Raw genomic sequence first — 18,650 nt, forward strand, 5'->3', positions numbered from 1 at the left:
GTTAACAAAAAGGAGGCTTATTTTGCACTAACACAGCAATGATATACAGGAATGATATAGTAGCACTTATCTTCAGCTTTGAGACATGTGGCCTGTTTCACCTCCTTGTAGAAACACATCTGGTCAGCAGGGCAGAATAATTGGTGTGGTCTCAGGCATCCACCAGGTCTAAGAGGCTCAGATTCCATGTAGCTGAGACTTTTTATGCCCTTTGGTGACCAGAAAGCTGTGTTAGGGAAGCCAGGGCCAATCAAGTCCCAGGGATATGGGAAAGCTGATTCCTATCATAAGAGGAAAAGAAAACGCATCAGCCTGAACTATGTTATGTTAATATTAGTCTTGGTCACCGAAGTGTAGCTTTCACATAAACCATTTGAAGAGACAACTATGGTAAGCAGCATACTGTGGTAACTTGGGTACTAAACTGGCCACCAGGGAGCCAAGGTTCAATGAATGAATGAATGACAAAATATGATTAAGCACTTCCTATGTACCAGGTACTCTGCTAAGCACTAGGAATACAATTTTTAAAAATTTAAGACAATCCATTTACATTCCGGAGTATTTTGGTTTAGGAAATCACAAGGATGATGGATGGAGTCACAGAACAATTGTTCACCATCTCCTTCCCAGGAATGGTAATGTTGATTGATTACTATTGTCAAAGCTAGAAGTGGAAAGCAGGGGTGTGGGGAAGGAAGGTTATGTGCCTAGAAAATTGACATGAAGAATAGCTAATAAGTGTGAATTAGGCTTGCTATTGAGGACTCTCACCAATGAAATGCTATGAGTCCCAGCATGGGAAATGGTATACCATGTAGGAAGCCAAGAGTAGAGTGAGAAAGCATGGAATAAGGAGAGCTGGATAATATTTTGAAGTTTTCTCTGTCACCAACTAGCTTTGCAATTTGGAATAAACACCTTCACTCTCTCTGGGCTCCAGTTTTCTCACCTACAAAATAAGGGAATTTAACTAGATCCACTTCGGTTTCTCAAGAGGCCATAACCACACAACCAAAGGGACAAAGTGAGTTAGATTATCAACTAAGTTAGCCAAGTGACTCTGGTAAAAAAAAAAAAAAAGGACTTGAGCAGGATGTGTTAGAAGAATTCAGTTCATTTCAGTAGTGCAAAGCATGAGGATGTAGACCTACTACCTGATTTGGTATTCAGATTTTGGCATTCACAGACCTGGAGGCAGGGGACTGGCTCTGATAACTTTTTAAATTCCTTCTTCTTTTACCTTTCAACTTATATGGATTGAAAGAACACTTACTCCTCTGCACATACCCTGCAAAGCACCCTTCTGCTCTGACCTGACATATATGCCTGGACTTGGGCCAGTTGTAATACTAGCTGAGTTTCTTAGGTGTTAAGGGAATGTCAGAAAATCATGCATCTGAGTAATAGTTAACCCCTCAACTTCATCTATAAAATTGCAGGATAATATTAAGGAAAAATCATGAAAGTATGTCATACAAGTTGCTGATTCCATTAAGAATGACTGTTCATGGTAGCTTTCTAGGAAAGATTTTTAAAAAAAAACTATGTGTGTGCTTATGGTGGAGGTTGGGGGTATGAGAACCATTATAATAGTATTGTAAGGAGATTTTTGTTTGTAAAACTTGAAGATCATCAACCAAGAGATGGAAAGGAACTTAGGGACCATGTTGTTCAGCCTCCTTATTTTACAGATAAGGAAACTAAGGCCCATAGAGGTTAAGTGACAAGGTCACAAAGGTAAAAGTAGCAAAGCCAAGATTTGAGCTCAAATCAAGCCATTGAGAATTTATGCAACAAGCACTCATTATGTGCCAGGAACTGTGTTAAATACTGGGGATCCAGTGAAAGGTAAAAGACAAGCTCTGCTTTCAAGGAGCTCACAGCTACAGCAGGAGAAAACATGGAAAAAACTATGTACAAACCAGGTGCATACAGGGTAAATTGGAGGCAGTCTCAGAGGGAAAACACTAGCATTGAAGGGGATCAGGAAAGGCTTCATGTAGAAGTTGGGATTTTAGGTAATACTTATGGGGAGCCATGGAGGTGAGGAAACACAGATGAAGAGCAATTGTATTCTAGATATGATACAGAGAGTGAAAATTCATGGAGTCTAGAGTTGGAATCTCTTGTTCATGGAACACAAAGAGTCTACTGTCACTGGTTCCCAGATTAGAGGGGAGAAAGGTATAAGAACACTGAAAATGTGTGAGAAGGCAGATTATGAAGGGTTTGAACACAAAACAGAGGATTTTAGATATGATCCTGAAGGTGATAGGGAGCCACTAGCATTTAGTTTATTGAATGGAGGTAGGGGTGGAGAAGGTAACATGGTTAGGCCTGTGCTTTAACAAAATCACTTTGATGGCCAAGTAGAGGATAGATAAATGGGTAGAGATTTATGGCAGAGAGACCCACCAGGAAGCTACTGCTATATTCCAGGTGTGAGGTGATGAGGGCCTGCAATAGGGTAATGACAGTGTCAGAGGAGAGAGGAGACACATAGGAGAGATGTCGCAAAGGTAGAAATGGCAAGAACTAACAACAGATTGGATATGGGAGGTGAGAAAGTGAGGAATTGAAGAATCCTCAATAATAATAAGGAAATAAGGAAGAGGGAGGTTTTGGGGAGAAAGATAATGAGTCCAGTGTAATGAACACAAGCCTTCAGAGTCCAAAGTCAGTGCTCTTTTAACTGGGCCATGATCCATCTCAACAACACAAAAAAGACCATAGATGGCTCTCTGCTCCAAAATTTCTTTTTTTCAGACTATAATTTAATGTCAGTTTTTAAAGAAAAAAGTATGTCCTATGCTAGCTATCAGCTTCTCTCTTGATATGTGGACTTGATATCTTTGATAACTTGACATCATTGATAATTTTGATAACTTGATATCATCGACTTGGCATTTCTTACTAACCAGTGGGCATTACACCATCAGAAGGGTTGGTTCTTTGAATTGTCATGCCTGCCCCTTCTTTAACACAGCAGAATCCTTATATAAATCTGGAATTTGAGAACAGCACTAGCATTTGTCCTGTGGGTTTCCCATGTTCTCATGAACTCTCGTTCTACCTCCTCTATGAAGATTCCCTGACAACTTCAGGACATAGAGATCTCTCCCCTGAATGCACAACAGGAAATATCTGTAGCACTCATTTGGCCCTAAGCCAATGTGGCATAGTACACAAATGTTAGTGCTATTCACAAACCTTGGCATCATAATGAAATTCTGCTATAGTAAAGGAACAGGCATTCAAATACATATACATGTATGTGTCCATACATAATGTGGATAAATGTGCAAAACTGCACACATACATATACAGATAAACACATATATATATATGTATATCAATACAAGTACTTATGGATATACATATATGCATTACATTTAAGAACTATATATATGTTCATGTGTATACATGAATCTATGTGTTCCTATATTCATTATGTGATGTATATGTGTATATACATATGTCTGTATATATGATATATCTATATATAGATACATGCTTATAAATATGCATGTAATTTCACAGTCAAAACTCTGATCCCTGTCATCACACTATTCAATAAACTCCAGTGTTTATTACCTCCAGTATCAAATATAAAATATTCTGGCTTTAAAGCCCTTCATAATCTGGTCTCTTCCTATTTCACAAAGCATATATGTGTGTATGTGTATATGTGTGTGTACTTTCATATATGGTTGTAAATTTACATATGTATATGAATACAAACAAAACAAATCTGCTGTGGAGTCACAAACATTTTATGTGAACTATCACTATATTCCCTAGACCTGCCCTTTTCCCTAAGAGAACAGATTTTCTACCTGCTTTTGGTTAACAGATGATTTTCAAGTTGTGACACTTTGAAGGAAACTTCCTTTAGAAGTCAGCCTGAATATGTGAGAGTGTGTATACACACACACACATACACACACACATACACACACACGCTAAGTGATTAATACACACATACAATATTAATTGATTATATGCATATATCTACACAAATATGGATGGATGAATGTAGGTATGTATACCTCTAATAAATTTCCATCCATTTTTCCCCATTTGACTGTCTTTATTTAAAAAAAAAATTTAATAGTATTTTCCTCCAATTACATGTGAAGACAATTTTTAGCATTCAATTTTAAAAGATTTTGAGCTCCTAATTTTTCTCCATCTCTTCCTCATTCCCTCCCTCCCCTTCCAAAAATGGTAGGCAATTTGATATAGGTTATGCATGTGTTATCATGGAAAACACATTTCCATATTTGTCACAGTTGTGAAAGAAGAAACAATTCGAAAGGGGAAAAAACACACACAAAAAACAAATAAAGTAAGTGAAAAAAATATGTTTTAATCTGCATTGAGTCCATCAGTTCTTTATCTGGATGTAGATAGCAGTTTCTCTCATGAGTCTTTTGCATTTGTCTCGGATCATTGTGTTACTGAGAAGAGCTGAGTGATTCATAGATGGTCATCACCATCTATGTCACCAACATTGTGTACAGTGTTTTCTGGTTCTGCTCATTTCACTTTGCATTACTTTGTATAAGTCTTTCCAGGTTTTTCTGAAATCATTTCTTATTCCACATCCTCTCCAACATTTATCATTTTCTTTTTTGTCGTATTAGCCATTTTCGCTTTTTTCATATTAGCCATATTAGCTTAGGTAGTACCTCAGATTTGTTTTAATTTTGTTTTAATTTGTTTTAATTTGCATTTCTCTAATCGAAAGTGATTTAGAGCACTTCTTCACATGCCTACAGATAACTTTGATTTCGTCATCTGCAAAACTGCCTGTTCATGTCTTTTGATCATTTAGCAATTGGGGAATGGCTTGTGTTCTTATAAATTTGACTCAGTGCTCTATATATATTTGAGAAATGAGGCCTGTATCAGAAATACTTTCTGTAAAGATTGTTTCCCAACTTTCTTCTTTCCTTCTAATCTTGGTTGCATTGGTTTTGTTTGTACAAAAGCTTTTTATTTTAATATAATCAAAATTATCTATTTCACATCTTGTAATACTCTCTATGTTTGATCATAAAATTTTCCCTTTCCCATATATCTCATAGGTAGACTATTCCTTGCTCTTCTAATTTGCTTATGGTGTCACCCTTTATGTCTAAATTATGCACCCATTTTGACCTTATCTTGGTCAATATCCATTTATTAAACACTTAATATTTGCCAGAAACTGTATTAAGTACTGGGGGAGGGAAGACAAAGAATAAAATAGTTTCTGTTCTCAAGGAGCTTTCTTGATGTTTTTTTTTTGTGTGTGTATTTATTATTATATTAATATATTTATTGTTATATTTATCATATAATATATTGATTATTATATTATGTTACATCCATATTTATATTTGTCTTTTGACATCTCATATTTTTATCTTGTATAGTTACTTCATTTTTCTTATGTGTATGTGACTATGTTCTTTGTGAATGTCTTCATAAAAGAATTTAGCTTAATGTCTTAAGACCCTAATTCTTCCTTATGGCCAATTGAGATAGAATCATAACCCACTTTCTTGCTGTAGGATGTGGGGATAGTGCTGACTTTCAGTATAAGATACAACACTCCATTTCTTTGTCCTATCCCATTCTATTCCATCTCCATAGCTCTTAAAAGTCTGTTTCCCTTCCTTGCCTACTATTGAGGTTAACTGATGTGCTTTTGATCTAATGTTTATCCTTATGATAAGAACCATAATTTGCCACCAAAAATGGAGGGAGTTTGCATTATCTCACTGAATAGTTTTTGCCTTGGTGAGTTTTCAATTGTCAAGGAACATCTGTGTTGTTGATGAGTTACTTTCTCGGTTTAGTTTTTGTTAATTATATTTCTTTTTGGAACACTTTGGAAAATTGTGCAGGGTTTTAGATGACTCCAAAGGTCCATCTTTTTTACATCAATATTCTTTGGTGATGCTGTATGGCTTCTAATCATGCAATACAAGTCTCCAAAGAATGAAGGAAGGGGGTCACCCAAAGGGTAATGGAGCAACACATGGTGTGTATATTCAGGCTGTAACACATTATAAGTGAGGAATTATGAAGAAGAATGAAAGCAAAGAATGTCATCAGATTGATAAGTGACCAGGGCAAGGGGAGGGGGGAAGATGGACCAAGTCACACATCACATAGTGAAAAGGGTGGGCATTGATATATCCATACAATGTCAAAAGAAGTAGAAAATGATCCTCCAGAACATTGAGTGCTACCCCATTACCCAGAAGTATTTTGGTAGAACATGGGTAAGATTTACAGAGGCATAGCTGAGATGGGTTGTATTTACATTGTTGAAAGGACATCCCAGATTAGAAGATTATGGATGCATTGCCATATTGATGTATCTAAAGGCTTGTCTCTTCCTGTAAAGGAACTTTTTGCTTCTTGATCTAGGCTTACCATAGGGATGTCATCATTCTCTCACTGGTTCCTTTACTCTCAGAAGTCATTCTTTCCCCACATTCCCTAGCACTCCTACAAAAGAATTAGAGCAGGGGCAGCTAGGTGGCACAGTGAATACAGCACCAGACTTGGAGTCAGGAGGGCCTGAGTTCAAATCCAGCCTCAGACACTTAACTTACTAGCTATGTGACCTTAGGCAAGTCACTTAACCCCATTGCCTAGCCCCCTCACCCCACAAAGAAAAAGAATTACAGCAGGGAATGTATTTCAACAAACATTTATTAAGAATCTGCTATGTTCAAGACACTTTGCTAGGGTCTAGAAACACAAAAAGAAAAAAAAAACAATTCTTGTTCTCATAGACCTTATAGTCTCATTCTAAAGGGTGAAGGAGAATCCAGCATGTACGAAGAAACACAAATACATAAAATAACATTTAGGAAATAATCCTTGAGATGCTGAAACAATTATTGTACATCTTGATTAATACAAATTGACGTCACTGGCTGATATCCAGCACTGAGGAACTATTCATTCACTATTACAAAAAAAAATCATCCATTATTCTGTCTTTTCCAGGTATATCCATCTCTAGTTCTCTCTCTCTCTCTCTCTCTCTCTCTCTCTCTCTCTCTCTCTCTCTCTCCTCTCTCTCTCTCTCTCCCTCTCTCTCTCCTTCTCATCCCCTTTTTTTCTTCTTCTCTACCCTCTCTTTCCTTCTCTTTTCCCAATACTCCTTGCATCTCTATCAGGAGCAGTCTCTATCTCTGTGACATAATCTTTCTCTTCAGGTCAGTTAGTAAGTAAATAGGTTCAAGTTTCAGAAACATTTAGCATGGTAAATAAAATGCTGTTCTCTGGTGAGATTATTTCTTAAGCTGTTGTTTTACAATCCTTCATTCCATTCTCTATTTCCTGGCTGCTTCCATGAATCCAGAAAACAGGATCATAAACAGAATGTATTCATCAGAGAAAGGCCTGCTATAGTTATAACTTACCCTATTTCATAATGGAAATGAGGCAACTGATGTCCCTGCCACTCTTTGCCTATAAAACTGGATTATGCCCTGGCCTTTATAACCCTTTGTAATATATGCCATTATGTGGTAATATTCTGTTCATTTGTAATTACAATTGTTTTCCAATAAGCAAGTGCCTTTCTTCTGAAGAAGTTTTAAGTTAAAAAATATTATTGTATTTTAAAGGTGCTACACAACTAAAACTTTGTAATCTCCCCAAGGGCTTGGTACTATGTGCAGTAGATATATAGCATATATTTGCTTTGTTTGTTGACAAATCCAACTCAGAATTTTACTCCTGTGTGGAATTCAGTGTTGGCATTTTCCCTTATGGATTGTTTTCTTTGCTTTGTGGTGTGACTTGCTGAAGAATTCTCATGTCTATCGATTCATACAAAGGCAACTAAATGATGCAATGGATAGAGCTCTGGGCCTCAGGTCAGGAACACATGAGTTCAAATTTGCCCTCAGATGCTTACTAGCTGTGTGACCTTGAATAAGTCACTTACCCTCTGTTTGCCTCAGTTTCCTCAATGGTAAAATGGAGATAGTAATAATGTCTTCCTTGTAGGGTTGTTGTGAGGATCAAGTAAGATAATATTTTTAAGCTTTTAGCATAGCATCTAGATTAACATAGTAGTTGTTTAATAAATGCTTATTTCCTACCTTCCTTTTTTATTTCTATACTTCATTACTTCTGTGATAAGTGATCTCATGGATATGGGTCCTTGCTTCATTGGTACAGGTTACAACAAATCGATGCCTTCTTGGTTCTCATCCCTTTCTTCCTGTAAATTCTCTGTGAATTACCTCTGAATAATATAACTAACAAGATGGAAGACTAGAAACTTTCTCCAGTACTCACAACTTCTCAGACCTCTCCAAAATTAGAATTTTGTGCAAGAGATAAAAGCATTTCAGCTGTCTCCATAATCTAAAATGCCAAGAATCCTAATGTGGTAAAAATCCAATGAACAAAAAGCTGAGAAGACTGATCCCTAATGCTTCTCATCATTATCCCCTCCCCAAGCAGCTGCCGCACTCTGGCGGAGCAGAACAAGTGGACCAAGGGACTTGCAAAGAACTCGACTTCACCTATTCCCAGTGTCACAAAAAATGTCAGAAGCTCGCACCACCTGAGACTGTGGTATGGCAATGTTCTATGTTGCTGCCATACTTACCTAGAGAACTGAAGAACAGCAGAAACTGGGGTGAGATGCTAGATGTAGGTTGATCCACTAAGCCTAAAGGAAAGGTGGCTGGCATTCATCTAGGGCCAGTTGTGTCCCTTCAGAAGTCCCTTGGGGCAGAGACGAGAAAGAGGACATGAATTGTCAACTTTGTGAGGCAGTTGAGAAGGCTCTGAAGTCTAGCCCCTATTGAAACCACAATCAAAGGGGAAGAAGTCAGAAAGTGAGCAAGGAGAATATAAGGGGAGGGAAATAAATTATCAAAGATCTCAGATGGAAGAAAACTCAGTTGAAAATCCTGAGCACAAGCAGATAAACTAATAAGAAATATATCATTAACAGAAAGCAACATCGTTTCCAGATAATCAAAACAAGTCCAAGCACTCAATAAATATTGCAATGTGAAGGAAAATAAATCAACACATGAGGAGACAGAAGCATTATGGAGGACTTCTCCCAAGAGAGAATGTAACCACAGAAGGATGTACCTGAATGGCTCAAGAGAAAAACAATAGTGAAAGAATTCATAGCTTACATAACAGAAATAAAATAGAAAAAACTTGAAACCACAATGGCAAGCCTCACCAAATAAACAAAAGAGAAAACGCATAATTAGGCATGCAAATATACAGAAGTGAAGGACAATCTGGAAGAATAAAATCAAAAAAGGCAATGACATTAAAATAAAACATGATCACCACATAAGCAAAACATTGATCTTGAAGATAAGATGCATAGAGACAACTTAAGAGTATAAGTCTCAGGGGCTGCTAGGGATAAAGCACTGGCCCTGAAGTCAGGAGGACCTGAGTTCAAATCTGGCCTCAGACCAAACACTTGACACTTACTAGCTGTGTGACCCTGGGCAAGTCACTTAACCCCAACTGCCTAAAAAAAAAAGAGTATAAGTCTCCCAGAAGAGCATTATGAGTCATCACTTGAATACCATAATGCAAAAAATAACATAAGAAAACTGATCAAAATTTCTTAACACAGAAGACTAAGTGCCAAGGGAAGAATCCACAGATTTCCTTGGGAGGTGGGGGTGTGTGTGGAGTAGAAAGAGAGGGTGGACCCCTATGTTACAAATTACAAAACACATGGTCGATAAATTTTACAATTTCAATAACAAACAAATTCTATAAGTGACCAGGATTCAGAATTAAAAATATAAACAAAAGGAAATTTGAAAAAAGAAAAATATTTTGAACCCATCAGAAAATAGGAGAAAATAGAATACTGATTTAAGAAGAACAAAATTTCTCAAGATTCAACCCAATGTAACATATTCTGAAAACCTGAATCTAATCATCAACGGAAAAATGGAAGATGCCAAGGTCATCTTGGGCCATTTCTAGTCATGTTGACTTTTGTCATGCCACTGGACTTTGATGGCTCCAGAAAAGAAACTGAGGCTGATGACTTTGTTCAACTCTGCCTCACTTAAATCCAATTCACATTCAAGTGAAGACATCACCCATGCATTGTTCCTCTTCAAAAACAAAGGATGAATAACAACAATACCAACAAGGGTTGCTCCTTATAAAGAGGTATTTGAATCATTTCTATAAAAAAAATACCCAGACTACTTGTTTTTCAAACACCCCAGACAAAAGAAATGCAAGAAAGCTAAATGATTACAGCAACCAGGGACAATAACAACAAAAGAACAACAGAGAAATCATTGCATTTCTTTCTTAGATGTTTTTCTTTTCTTTCTTAAGATATCATCCACCCCTCTAGAATTTCATCTCCTAAAGGCAGTGACTATTTCTTGTAATATTCCTCTCTCCCTAGTGCCTAGCATAGTGCCTCATATACCATACTTGTTTAATAGGTGGTCACTGAATTAAATTAAGTGAAGGTACTACACCTTCCAAAGTTAACTGAGGTGCAATTGATATTTTTCTCTTTCTACTAGATTAACTGACTGTTTTAATCACATGTAGACATAGATACAGTGGGATGGTCCCCACTAACATCTGGCTATAGTTCCTGCAAAGCAGTAGAGTATATTATTGAGACAGCCTTTGTGATGACTTATAAACAACAATAACCTATTGTTTCTACTGGTCAAAATTTTGCCTGAGTTTGCTTCTATTCTGGAGATAACCATTCTCTGTTGAAATATCCCTTATTACCCCAGTTTTCCTTTTACCTATTCATCTTAGGCTTTATTGTCTTAGTGGATTTTCTGGAACAGCTGCTAGGAAATCCTTCTTTGTGAACATGAGAACTTAGTGGAATTCCTTCATTAAGGCCAGCCATTGAGGCCAGTTTTCCTGTGCTTTTTGTGGTCATTTTTCCAAGATCTCTTAAACTGTCATCAATGCATTCATTTTTAAGGGTCATGAGGGACTTTAAAGACTATCTACTCTAATTTTCTCACGTAACATACGTGGAAACTGAAAGGGAAGTGAATTATCATAGTGCTTCTTAGTAGCAGAGCTGGGACTAGAACGTATGCCTCGTGACTTCTATCTAGCCATCACTCTGCAATAGAGATCATGGCACTTCTTTTCTGCACATCCCTAATGGGTCATATTTCACTTGAACTGATCTGTGAGTATTCAATGTACTTATATTCATACATATGTATGTATATATAGACATGTACATATATACAAATATATGTACACAGGCTCATACACACATATACATATACATAGTGTTTGCTTGTTTGTTTAAACTATACTTGTAATTCCACTGATGTAAGGAACTCACAGAAAAAAATCCTCTATTACCTCTAGTCTTAGAGAAAGTGGTCCACAATACTTTAGCAACTGTGGAAGTTTTCTATTTCCTGGTTGGATGGGTCTGCTCATACCTTGTTAAATGATCATTCACTACCAGAATATAAAACAGTTAGAGAAGGTGGATAAAGTACTGAATCTAGAGTCAGAAAGAACTGAATTCAATCCAGTCTCAGACACTTACTAGTGGGCAAGGCAGTTAAATCTCTTTCTGCCTTAGTTTCCTCATCTATAAAATGGAGATAATAATAGCACTTACCTCCCATGGTTGTTATAAATATAAGATGATAATATTTCTAAAATGTTTTGCAAATCTTTTTTTTTTTGCTTTTAAGCAATTGGGGTTAAGTGACTTGCCCAGGGTCACACAGCTAGTAAGTGTCAAGTGTTTGGTCTGAGGCCGGGTTTGAACTCAGGTCCTCCTGACTTCAGGGCACTGTGCCACCTAGCTGCCCCAATGTTTTGCAAATCTTAAGTCACTATGTAAGTGCTAGCTAATATCATTATTGTCTTACCACCTCCTTTTAGAGATTAAAAAGTTAATGCTAACTATTCCTTACAGGCAGAAAAACTAATTAGGCTTTACAAATTGAATTGAAAGCTCTGTTTGTTGAACATCCTTTCTAACATAAACAAGGGAAAATAACTTTTGGATACTTTTTGGGAAGTACAGGTCTACATAGCTTTACCACTACTTCAGAGTTAACCTTTTTTCACCTCTGTCAAACTCTGCTTAAATCCCTTTTCTGCTGTTTCTATCTCAGACTAGTTTTCTCTACCCCAAGAAAAATATTTTTGCTGTGATCATTGTGGGAAGGGGAGTTCTGATCCAAGTTTAAAAGACTTCTACCTTTCCAGAATGAATTGACTAATAGGATCTTAATGTTTAGAAGTGGAAGTAGTGAGGTGCTGTTAAATGTTTAATAAACAGATTTCTGGGGAGGGGGGATATACAAGCATACATTTTTTAGTTTAATTTGCATTGTTAACATTTTCTCATTCACTCTCTTAAGTCTAAACAATTAACAATATGATAAATCAATCCCATTTGTAGTGTTTGCCTATTTCCAAGTGCAAATGAACACCCTGAAAATTTAAGAGTTAGGCTCTAGGGCACACCTCTGGGTGGGAAGGAACTCATATAAGCCAACCTTCACATTTAATAGATGAAATAAATAAAATGTATAGCCAGTAGCAGAGCTAGAATTCAAATCAAGTTCTTCTGCCTCAAGTTAAATCAAATTGAGGATTTAACTCAGACTTTGTGGAAAGGTTAAAAAAATTAACTGATTTATACTTTTTAAGTTAACATATTTTTCATCTACTTTTTTTTGACATTCACAAGAGGTATAGTTATAATATGTATCTGGGCAGCTAAGTACTTGAAGAATAAAAGTCTTAATGCTTCCTTGAGGGGTCCTTACTTCTAAGGGAAAAAAAAAAGATGTATACTTAAGGCCTCATATGTCATGTATAGAAAATATTGCAGTAGAAACACATGGCATAATGGAAAGAACCTTGGATTTGGAATCTGTAAACCTGGGTTTGAATCCTGGCTTTTCTACTGACAACTTAGTGACAATGGGCAAGTCACTTTACTCTTCTGGCTTCAAATAAATGACCTCTGAGGTCCCTTCCAACTGCAAATGATATGGTTTTCTTCTCTTTGGTAATTTTGACATTATTAGATTGTCTTTGAGTGCATTCATCACTTATTTTCTGGGAACTACATCAGAGCCTCAGGAAAAGATTCAAGTGCCTGACTGATGTCATAGTGGTTTTATCCATCCTTCAGGGAGGGCGTTGTGCACTTTTTGGGATTCTCAGTCTCCCTTGAACAAATCCTTCATTCAGGCCAATGAATATCATCCATGAGTCATTTATTCCCTGGTTTATTATTATTATTATTATTATTATTTCTTTGGGGTTTGTTGATTGTTGTTTTTATGCCACTATAGGCATGACATGACATTCCACAATATCTACTGCAGAATCGGCTTGTGTCAGAGGGGTTCCTGCCCTTCTGGGGATGGTTTAGGATTAAGGGACATGTGGTTAGTATTTCACACTGAACTTGGCCTTCCTGTGGAATTTCCATTATGTTTGACAATCCCATAGATCCTCTGGCATGCTCGGCCTTCTTTGTTTCATGTCTCATTGGGACGGGTGAATTAAATCCTGGGACAGTCTCCTGCCTTCAGGAAAAGCCTGAGCACTCTCATGTATTGTTGTGGGAAACAAACCCCAACATACCTTCTTTCCTATAAGGAGAGATTTCATTCATTTCTAGAATTAACTGTTTTGTCTCCTTAGTTACCTTTTCTTTCTTAGTTGCTCATACAAGTATATTTAGGCATACAGGCAGCAAGGATTCTTCCTCTGTGAGTCTCTCTTCCTTTGGGAGATATGCTTTAATGTGATTTCAGGGGGGGACAACAACAACAAATACCATAAACTATTTTGGTCATTGCAGGGATATTATGGTATGGCAGAAAATACCCTGGAGATGTATGTGAGAGGATGTAAAGTATATGAGAGGATGCAAAGGATGTAAAGAACCAGGAGGTGGGAGGAGTTATCCATAAGAGACAGTGATGGAAAAATAAATAGGGGAGAGAGAGAAAGACATATAGACAGAGAGAGACAGATAGACAAGGACAAAAATAAGTCAGAGGGAGAGGGAGTGGCAGAGACACAGAGAGAGGAAATAGAGGAAATCAGAGAGTGAGAGAGACAGAGAATGAGAGAAAGTGAAACAGAGAGAGACAGAGAGAGAGAGACAAACAGACATAGTACAAAAATAAGTCAGAGAGAAAGAGAGGCAGAAAAAGAGAGAGAAATCGAGGAAATCAGAGAGTGACAAAGAGATACAGAGACAGAGAAAAAGAGACAGAGAAAGAGAGAGTAAAAGTGAGAGACACAGAGAGAAAATGGGAGAGAGAGAGAGAGAGAGAGAGAGAGAGAGAGAGAGAGAGAGAGAGAGAGAGAGGGGAAGGAAAGTACCCTGGACTTGAAGTTCATTGGCCTGGGCTTCAAAGAGAGGGTTTCAAGTTCTGGTTCCTCTTTTTATGAGCTGTGTGAGCTTGGACAGGTTACACAACCTCTCTTGGACTCATATATTTTAAAATGGAGTTAACAATACTTACACTCACAGGGTTGTTGCGAAGATAAAAATGAAACAATCCACTTAAAGAGTTTCATAACTATAAAGAGCTGTGAAACACAAGCTAGTGTTTTGAAGACTGGTTTGGTTTGGTTTTTTACTCCCTTCATTCCATAATTGAAAATACATACAATCTAAAGCAATAGACAAAAATATACTTCCTTGTCAGCTTCCCATTGTTTGGTCTTGGCCTTATGTCTCATGGCCTCCCTCCTCCCCCTTACTTTTGTCCTGACCAGAAAAAATCACTATCATCCATCATTTCTCTCTGTAGGAAGCACATTTGGGATATGAATGAATACCTAGTCTACAATACTAGAGAGTTTACATAATCTCTGGCCACTGGGGTCCTGGGGTCTGCCCTTTAATTATCCTTCTCAAATGGATAACATCTGCTTTCTCATAAGAGAATGGCCTCTGACTTGGTTGAAGATTCAGCTCTTCTGTAGGCCACATCACGTCTTTATTCTGAGAGTAAATAGCTAAGTAATGGGTTAATAAGCTCTTCAACTTCAGGGCCCACATTGACATCACCTCTACCACCTAGTATTGTACAATGTATCTAAAAGTTAATTCATAAATGTTAGTTACTGATGTAATATAGTTGCTGCAATACATGCATGCAGAGATGTACATTGAAGACCTTCTAAATTGAGACACAAGTAGGAATGCAATCATTGACCAGGAAGAAAATCTAGGTTGACATGAACTATAAAACATTTCCAATCCCCAGATCTCTAGGAAAACAATTTCTATGGCTTTTCTTTGTATCTTTTGATTCTCAGAATCACAAATTTCAAAAATCCTGAAGTTAGAAGGAATTTCAAGTGTCACTTAACTCAATTTAGATAGGAGCTCCTTCTACTATAGTTATCCTTCTATACCATGGGGGTTAGGGGGATGAGGCCCAGTGATCTGGAAAATCCAAGTAACATTTTTTGGCCCTCCCTTTGTACTAGAGAAGAAGTCTTATTTTTCTTCTTTTATGGGGTGTTTACAGTACCTTATTGTAAAATTTTTGGATAAAATATTTGGTCCTGTGTCATCTGTGGCTTCTGCAAGACTCCCCCACAATTCCCATTAATTTCTTATGTCAACCCATGATATATCAAAACCGTGATGAGGAAAGTTACAATGTGAAAGATATAATACCCAGCAAGTAGTTTCCAATCTATTAGGGGTAGGGTCTTTAAAAAAATCTTTCAAGCCTTTTCTCTTTTCACTCTTCAATTTCAATGCCTTCATTATCCCTTCCTCTCTTATTTGTAGGTTAATAGTCCTTTGGGCTTGGTGATTCTTCCTTTTCTTATTTTAGAAGCCCCTTTTTTATTCATTTGGCTCGGGCTGTATTCTATACAAACAAAAATAACTATTTGAAAAGCAAATGGATTCAGTCAAGCTTGTTATCTAGTATTACTTGTATATGTATGTAATAAAAACTGATACATGTGGTGCTTTAATGTGTTTAAGTGCTTTACATGGATCCACTCATTGGGGCCTCACAATAACTCAAGAAGGTAGATACAACAAGTGTTATTATTCCCTCCCTTTCTAGAAAATAAGAAAACAGAGTCAGAAAAATTGAGAGGGAGAGAGATACAGAGAGAGAGAGAGAGAGAGAGAGAGAGAGAGAGAGAGAGAGAGAGAGAGAGAGAGAGGGAGGGAGGGAGGGAGGGAGAGAATGAGAATCAAGGTTTCTAAATCATCTAGTAGCATTCATTCAATGTCAATCTCAATAGACTATCTCTGTTCAGTAGCCATGAATTGACACCATACTGATGGAAGAAAAAATATCCATACTGGTATTCATGCTCTAAATGACATTATCAAGACTATCTATGACTGGAAAAAGAGGTAAGCAGGTCATGTAACAAGAATGGAAGACAAGGGATGAACAAAATATCTAAAGAATAAAAGAAAGTACACCAGAGCTTTGAGTTTCTCTTATATAAAGAGTTTCTGGGAAAAGATAAATAGAAATTTCATAGCATATAAGGGGTTATTGTCTGCATTGGTAATGGAAACACTTATACCAATGAACTCAAAGAAAGCTTTAACTTCTAATGTTGATTATTATAATTACTAGTACTACTATTACTATTACTAATATTATATAAGTATTGTCCTTTACCATTACAAAACTCTTTTGTGAGTTCCTCACACACAACATTCCATTTCCTGCTTCCCTAACTTTGCATAGGCTGTCCCTCACATCTGGAACATATTCCTTTCTCCTCTTTGCATCTTAGCTTCCTTCAAAGCTGAACTCCTAAATTAGGGTTCCTGATCCCCCAGCTGCTAATGTCTTCCTCAGTTTCCCCCAAGCTATCTTTTATTTATTTATTTTACTCACAAATATTTATGCAAGCACACAGGACCATAGTGTCATAGATCTTGATCTTGAAGAGCTTGGAGGTCATCTAGTTCAACCCCTTTATTTGATAGATGAAGAAACTGAGGCCCTGGACACTGTGACTTACCTGATGATAAGTATCAGAGACAGCAAAGTAAGCTCCTTGATATCAGGGATTATTTCACTTTTGTCTTCATGTTGCCAGAGGCTTGAATAGTGTTTGGCACAAAGTAGGAGTTCCTTAAGTGCTTACAGAATGACTCATCAGTTTTGTGCGTAATCTTATTTAATCTTTATAAATATGCTATAAGATGAAGTTCCCTGCAACATAGAACTAGTAAAAAGTGGAAGTCTGTCCATTAGACTACATAGCATCTCATGACACTTAAACCCCATGGCCCTCAAGAACATAGTCAGTTTGTCTATTGTGCAAATATAGGCCCAATTTCTTCTTTGCTTCCTCTTCTTCAATCTCTGCCTTTCCCCTTTCCTCAATTTCCATAGAGATATCAGGGAAGTTCCTAGAACTTTAGTTACCACATCTTATTGCTGAAATGTCAGGGCGAACACCACACAAAAGGCGTTATTTTACTCAGGCCTCTTCTTTGCTGCCAAAGAGGATTTGAATTTGTTTCTAAAGGTTGAGATGAAAAAAGGAAATAAATCAATTGCTGATGAACAGATCAATCTCACAGGGAGAAAAAACAAACAAACAAACAATAAAGAGCAAAATAGTTGCTTGGTTAAACCCCAAAAGGAATGCACATCCTGAACCTCTCCAAGCAATGTGGTACATTATTATGGAATTTCTAGATCAACCTATACCTTTTAAAATAATATCCAATTATTTTTATCTATTAGGTGCAAAATAAGTTGTTTAGAGCTATTAATTAGATGGGGGAATACAGATAATGAATTTTGAAATACACTAATTTTTTAAGTAAAAATTCTACAAAGTTTTAAATTAAATCTATGCCAAATAGCTTATAGGAACAAGGCAGTCTGCTGGCATATTGATAAATACACTATCAGTTTGGCAGTATTTTTTATGAGGAAAGCTTCCAAATCCAAAGAAGCTCAACTAATGAGATTATTTTCAGAGAACAGAGAAGCCAGTTCTTCCCCTGAGGGTCACAAACTAACAGAGTTCTCTCTTCTTGAAGTCCCAAACTATGAAACAAGATGGTGGGTGGCATCAGAACTGAAAAAATGATAGTAGCAAAAGGTTATTTAGTCACTTAAGCCTTCCCAATGATCTTTGTTTATTCAGCCTTTATTTGCCTTCTCCTCCATTCCTATTTTCCTAATCTTCCAAAACTCATCTGGATGTTACTTGAACTCATTTTTGCTCCCTTTCGTTGTGGTTTCCCTCTGATGAGTTTCTCCCCACCCACCTCACCCCTCACTATTTAACATTTTTTTCCTCCTTGTTATAAGACTATAACAAAACGTAGATAAGCTCTTGTGCTTATAAAATGTCATAGAAGAAAAAACTACTGGAGAAACAATTCTTGAACTAACCAATGATTGTTATTTGACCTCCTTACACTTCTTCTACCAAATAATCACTCAATCAGCAAGTATTTCATTAAGCACCTGCTCTGTGCCAGAGACTGGAAAAACAAAAAACAAAAGCCAAATACACCCTGCCTTCAAGAAGCTCATGCTGTATCAGAGGAGGCACTATATATGTATGTAAGTATACACAAAATAGATGCCTGAGGATCTAGGGAAAGA

Source organism: Phascolarctos cinereus, unplaced genomic scaffold (assembly GCF_003287225.1).
Source record: "Phascolarctos cinereus isolate Bilbo 61053 unplaced genomic scaffold, phaCin_HiC Scaffold_2;HRSCAF=192, whole genome shotgun sequence".
Lineage (NCBI taxonomy): Eukaryota > Metazoa > Chordata > Mammalia > Diprotodontia > Phascolarctidae > Phascolarctos > Phascolarctos cinereus.